The sequence below is a fragment of the Mycena indigotica genome (genome assembly GCF_014461135.1).
Source record: "Mycena indigotica strain 171206Taipei chromosome Unknown Mind.scaff0002, whole genome shotgun sequence".
Taxonomy (NCBI): domain Eukaryota; kingdom Fungi; phylum Basidiomycota; class Agaricomycetes; order Agaricales; family Mycenaceae; genus Mycena; species Mycena indigotica.
The window spans coordinates 1,910,478-1,917,913 of record NW_023503001.1 but is presented as its reverse complement, the minus strand read 5'-3'; positions in this window follow the sequence as shown (position 1 = coordinate 1,917,913).

Sequence of the window (7,436 nt, the reverse complement as noted above, 5' to 3'; positions counted from 1 at the left end):
GAATATCATTCCTGTCACTTGTATATAGTATAAATGGGCTAAATATTTTTTTGCCGATTGTTCCTATTTTTTTCTGGCTACTTTCACGTGATTACATAAGCAATGGCGGAACTGACAGTGACAAAATATATTTCTCAGTCAATTTTGAATATTTTGACTATTCCTCTAGCCAATCTATTCTATATCCCAAAAGGTCTCTTTTGGCCACCTGTTTAGCCCAAAACCCACTGTATATTATCAGTGGCAACCTGCACGCTTGCCACTGATAAGCCCCAGTGCTATCACAAATCTATTGAGGGGTGAATAATTGGTGGTGAAGGGGGTGAATAATTGTGAAGTCCAAGGCAAATTTTTCGCTAAGTCCAGTATGTAGGGGGTGAATAAAGATGAATAATATGACTTAGGCCATCTAGACTAAGTTTCCCGGAGTCACACTATGCGACATGTGACACAGTGTCCTAAAAAGGAACTTTTGTCAATAGATACTGAAGCTGGTAGTTTTAGTGCCTATGTGATGTGGTTATATACTTTAACATAGAGGTATACATGAGACAAAATGTCCAAAAAAGGAAATTATTGCTATGTGAGGATACAAGCATCACACAATGTCACAGATTGTCACAAAACCAAAGTTGTATACTTTGTCTATACGGACAATTTTCATTAAGTAACCTATAGTGGTAGCTGAATAGTTATGCCCATAGTAGCCTTTTACTAGCAGATCTATAACTGATGAGCCTCCATGTCCATAACTACTTAATGGAAATACATGATTGAAGTACTGTTAGGAAGATTCTCAAGAGTATTATTAATAGTCCATGGCTCCTGATCACCATCATATGATATAATCACTGTAATTAGTATTTAGTCATATAAAAGGGAATATCTGCTACTTCAACATTATGAGGTACATGACCTATATTTCCAGAGACTCCAAACTAAGACTTTACTATATCCACTTGCAGTCTGAAGTGAATTTAACACTGAGAAGGCAAGGCATTCACTCATCAGTGGCATTTGATATCCATCAACCTTGAAAGATAACCATGGATATTGAGCTAGCCTGAGTGGATAAGGCTGGGAGGGAGCTCATTTCAAGGGTATACCATCCTACTATGATGTTGTCTATCTACCCCACTCATCATGTACCATCACATTAATCTATTGACTGCCAAGTATCACTGAGTATAGAGTTGAGGAGCATTTTGCTGATATCTTGGGCCCCTATGCATGGAATCTCATGATCCAAGTTGATATACTTCCACAGGATGGGCTACTATAATCCTACCCATTGGCAACCATGCAGCAAGTGTTAGAGTCAGCCAATTACTAGAGACCCTTCGTCCTATATAACTCAGGATGTAGATATGCTAGAGGGGCAGGGGCACCACCTTCTGAGAGGTGGACCATTCCCTTACTGGTCTATGTGCTTTGATTTCTCACATTCATAAAGGCCATGGGATGGTGAACTCATCATCTTTGCGATAGATAACACTGATAATGGTACTGTGAGAGATCCAGAATAGCTATGAGGTTAATTCAAGTGCTAGACAGGTTCATTTGAAGTCCTATACTATCCTATGTTCAAGTCTTGTATCATACTTGAAATTAATTTCTGACCAGTTGTAATAGTGAAGACACTCTTTTCTGCTCTATGGGTACCTACCCTCTCTTCAGCTACCTTCTGTAACACATGCCAGAACCACAGCTAATTACAGTACAGGGTCCTAGTAGATATCCAGATACCCGCATACATGCATCTCAATGTCCAGTACTCAGCCTAGAGACCCACTATTCATGTAAACCAGTTTCACACCTAACTGGTCTTTGAATGTCCATCCAAATTCATCCTTCATGAGCATTCAGACATCAATCAAAGTATGTGGGGATCTGCATATACCTCATTGACTGAACTTGACATGTTTTGATCCATAATCACCTGGCAGATCATGGCTGTATTGTCAATATCATGTGTAATAGTAGTCATATGTATAATGGAGAAGAACAAGCGATGACACGGATATAGGATCATGGGGAGCATACTACCTCTTAGGGGGACCCCTCTGTATGCTTCCTACCTTTATCTCATCAGTGATCCTGTACCTCTAAGTAAGTTATTGGGAGATCGGAATAACAGGATATATGCCATATATACAGGTATGTAGGGTGTCTAAAAATATGTATGTCTTTCAGAGCTATAATGGACATCCAGCCGGCTATAACACAACTTAGATCATGGTTATCCATGCATTCCTCACCTATATATCATGACATCATTATGCTTGATCAAATTCAAAACAGAAAAACCACAGAAAAATGGTATAGCAGTATATTTCAAAGGTCTGGGACTATGGTCATATAGGACCATATCGAGACAATAAGACCACCTACCTACTGATGCAACAATCATCTGAATCCATAGAGAACTAGTAGAGATATAGCTAGATTAATAAGTCTGATGCACAATCATGGGATAGTATGGATATACTGATGAGATCATATTGACAGGGATATTGACCCTACCACTTAGGTATCCTTAGTAGAACTTCAATCAGCTCTGTAGCCACTCTAGTTGTTGAGATACCATTTTATCAGTGGTAGATCAGCTAGTGATTGGCTAGTGTGGACACAACTAATCAGATGCCACTATGGGTTACTTAATGAAAGTTGTTTATATAGACAATATAGACAACTTTGGTTTTGTGACATTCTGTGACATTCTGTAATGATTGCATCGTCAAAGGGTGGAATTTTCCTTTTTTGGAAACTTGTCATGTATATCATGTTCTGTTACAGTATATAACCATATAATACAGTGTCTGAAACTACCAGCTCTGGTGTCTATTGACAAAAGTTCCTTTTTGGGACACTGTGTAACATGTCACATAGCGTGACTCCGGGAGACTTGGCCTAGATGGCCTATGTCATATTATTCATCTTTATTCACCCCCCTACATACTGGACTTAGCGAAAAATTTGCCTTGGACTTCACAATTATTCACCCCCTTCACCACCAATTATTCACCCCTCAGTAGATTTGTGATAGCACTGGGGCTTATCAGTGGCAAGCGTGCAGGTTGCCACTGATAATATACAGTGGGTTTTGGGCTAAACAGGTGCACCCACCCTTTTGGCTAGAGCACTAAGAATTTAAATCAGTACTGCTGGAGCAATATCTGTTGTCACATTCTGGTGGTGACTAGGTGCATTGCACCATAGGAAATAAATAGCAATGATTAATTTGAACTACAAGTAGGGCTGTGTGACAGCTGTGTGTGACATACTGTCCCAAAAAGAGAATTCTGCTACAAGACACTTTAGTTGGTCCTACTGCCTGTATATAGTGTCATATCAAGGGACTAGCATAATAAATTCCCTAAAAAGGAACTTTCTTAGTATAATCATCAAAGATGTCACAGATTGTTACAAATCAAAGTTCTGTATTTTGACTATATAAACAACTTTCATTAAGTGATCTGTAGTGACAGCTAATTAGTTGTGGCAGCACTGGCTAATCACCAACTGATATATATAACTGATTAGCCTCTATCTTCATAACTACTTAAGATAAATGCATGATTGAAGTATCATTAGGAAAGTTATCAAGGGGTACCATTGATTGACTCACCTGTTTGTCCCAAAAATGACTGCCAATTCACACTGTTGACCCGGCGGGATAACACTGTGTAGCAACAGAAATTTGCAAGGTTCTCATAGAAATGAATAATCCATAGATAAAGGAATGAATAATTATAAGTTTTTCAAGTTTTTAAGATGATTTTTGACCAAGTACAATACATTGTAGGCTTGTAACTCGTTTATAAGGTATGAATAATTTTAGTAATATCGATAAAGTCTACATACTAATGAGATAGTCAGCAGAGAATGAATAATTTAAAACCTGGGACCCTACACCACCAAAGCATGGTGATGTTGACCAGACCTCAAATGGAAACATCACGGGATATCAAATTTCATCATCTCTCAGACCATAATTAGACGTCAGTATAGACTACAAATCTTTGATCCAGTGGATGTCTACCTGAGCATGAAGGTTGGGTCGACATCAGAGTCAAATGTTAGGTCAACATCACTCTGTTATTCTTTGGACAGCCAGTCAAACTCGCATTCAGATCCCATTGATGTCCTACAAATGTACTAAATATCCAGTAATATATTGGGAATTTGGTATTTGGGTGATTCAAAATTCCGAAAACTGCATATGAAAAGACGTCTAGATTGCATATAAACTGCTGCTACTGCTGTTCTTGGTCTTGCACTTGCTGGTCTTCCTCCTCCCCATCATCTGTACAGTAACCACCTTCCACTCCCCGACTTTCTGATCGACCCTCAATCTCATTATAGTTCTGCGCATCTTGTTCCCCATCACTTTCACCATCATCACTCCGCGCACGTTTGCATTTCATTCCACGACTCGCAGCCGTCACATGGGTGACCTTCTTGGCTTGAGAGTTTAGGTCTTGAAGCCAGCGCTTCGATGCACTATTGATCGCCTCTTGAAAGCTATAGTGTTCCTCTGGCGCTGGTGGATACTGCTCTTGATCCATTGTGTAGCCCAGATGAAAGCCTCTGGAGAAGTTGTTTAGTGTTAGGTCAACGTGAAGCACCTCGGGTACTTACTCAACACAATCACTGGCCGGAAGTTTATATAGTTTCTCCAATTCATTGTCTACCAGCTCCCAAAATGCACGGGCAGAATGCTTCTTTGATAATTCCAGTCGCTTCAAAAGAAATCAGTGCAATATACAATGTAAAAGAAGTACTCACGATAAGAGAAGGCCGATGAAAGATGCCCAGTGTGAACGGGATATCGGGCGCAAGGCCAAGAGCCTTCTTGGCCAAGGCAATCATTGAGAGAGGCTGCCCCTCCTTTGGGTTCATCGACTGGGTGACCTGTGAAGCATCAGATAGGAAGCGCTGTACAATAACAGAATACTCACCAGGCTCTTGAGTGCTGATGTAAGGGGCAACCCCGGAGGCCTGAGATCAAGGCCTAGCAGGGGAGGATCCAAAGCGTGAACATTGGTAAGCAAATACAAATGAAGCTGACCTAGCAGGGGAGGATCCAAAGAGAAGAAACTCTAAGGGTCCGCCTGCTAGGGAGCTGACTATATACTGCTTGTCCGTAGCTGCCGCTGTCGGGCACAGAAGGCTTGGGCGGCGTCGCAGGCAAGGTCCCAGGGAGACCGTTGGGAGGGCGTTGACAGATCGGTGATTGTACGGGCGAGATGGGGGGCCGGACCGGAGACGGAACCGGAATCGGACCGGAGACGGAGGCGTCTCCGAGGGGCCGAAAGGGGGGTTCCCCTGACAGCTGAGGGCGCTATCGTTATATGACGTCGCACAACCTTTTCGAAGGCGTCGTATGCAACCTCATTGTCTTCCGTTGGGAAGCCCTGGCAGTTTGGCGCTGTCAAAGCTTTCTGTGTACACATGAGCAACGACAAGAATGCGGAGAGAAACGCACGATGACGACACGGTGCAAGGCACCGGAATAGAACCGAAGGTCAGGTAGCAGGACGATGGCCTGGCAGTACTTGCGGATTTTTGCCGTGTCACTTGTTGAAGGCGTCCAATTCTCTGCTGCCTGAAGAGCATGGACTGACATCTGAGATCTCCTCCTGAAAGGCGAGATCTGAGATGAATTTGATGATTTCCCGCTCTATCGAGCGTGTAAAGCATGTCTTTACCGGCGGCTACTGGTACAGTCGTGGTAAATGGATTCGCGCTTCTGAGCTTGTGCGAGAATTTGTAGTCGCAACCCCAGTTCTCCAGAGGCATTTGGGCTGGGTGTCACCAAAAGCTGTCGAATGCGGGGCTGTATAGCTGGTTTCGGAGCAGCATCAGCCAGCGGTCAGTTGGGCGCAAAGCGGCTGCTCACCATATTGGAATGAGAAGATAGGGCCCCAACCATCTCCTGAAAGCATGTGGCGATCTGCGCGAACCCTCGTCGTGGCAAACGGTGACGTGGTCAAGCAATCAGCATGGGTATATACCTTCGATGCGCGGAGAGAATACTTTCTATGCCGTGTGGCCAAGATCTTGGCTGCACGACAAGTGTTTGTTCTGCTCGAGTGCTTCGTCTGTACTGAGATTGTTCATCCAGCCTTCAAGTGGCTGGTAATTCAACGTCCGAGCGGTGCAGAAATCATTGATGGAATGTCATCGTTCTGTCTTGTCGACCCCAAAGCTATTCAATTCACCTGCTCCATTGCGCATGACTGCCGCCGTGGATCTTGCCAGCCAGGAATTGTCGGCAAACAATGACAAGAACGTGAGGAGACAATCAAAGACATGAGTCTGCTGAACCACACGGACGACGACTGGTTTATCTTGAATCTAGCAGGTTTTCATAACTTCAGAGAGCTTCGACAAATCCTTCCAACTGAATTTACTCGTCTCAAACCCTTGCATAACAACCGACAAGCCTTTCATCAAATCACCGCCATGAAAGCACAGGAATTGCGAAAGACAAACCAAGAGAAGGCGGCAGCAAAACGCCGAGCAAAGACCATTGAGAAGAGGCGGATAGCGGCAGAGGCAGTGGCAGTGGCAGTGGCGACAGAGGCCCAGCAGGACTTGATAGCAGACAGTCAGGTGCAAAGGCGGAGGGCAAATGTAGCTCAGAAGAAGGCTGCGCTTGCCGCCGCAGAAGCTGCAGTGGCGGAAATTGAGGAAGATGTCGGTGAACTCGAAGAGATGGATGACCTGCGAGAGGAAGATGCCTATGACAGTGGCTCGGATGCTGATGACGATCCAGATGACGACATTGATTTAAAGCTCCGCACGAGTGTCAACACCCGCGGATGTTTGCACAGGTACCTGCAGGAAAACATCCGCAGGTTTGACATCCGCGGATACAGGTATCCGTTTCCCACAGATGCCAAGAGTACAGGTATGACTCTGGAAGATCTTAATTTTCATTATCTTCTATATATTCCAGTCACTACAGTCTTCTTATGCCCTGTAGTGTCCATATCAGTATATTACTTGATATTATATTCTATATAAGCTCTTAATATTGTCAATATACCTCAGTATCCTAATATTTTATTCAAAATACCCGTGGATAACCCGTGCGGGTACCCGTATCCGTGAGTACAGGTACCCGTTTCCCACGGATGCTGCAAATGCAGGTATTGGTTTTGAAGCCTAAATTACCCGCAGGTAGAGTACAGGTATTTATCCATGACACTCGTGAGAAGCCTTACATTGATTACGTTCCCGGGGGAAGGTCGGTGATAATTGCCACAGAACGGATGACACGCGCACAAGCAAGGGTTCGTAACATTGGGTAGTACAGAATATATTATATATCATAGGATTTCTACCATGTATGGAGAGTCTGTTGGACATATAGTGCAGACAATTAATGGATGTCTGGCCTGAATGTTTTAACAAGGTTGTATGGACAA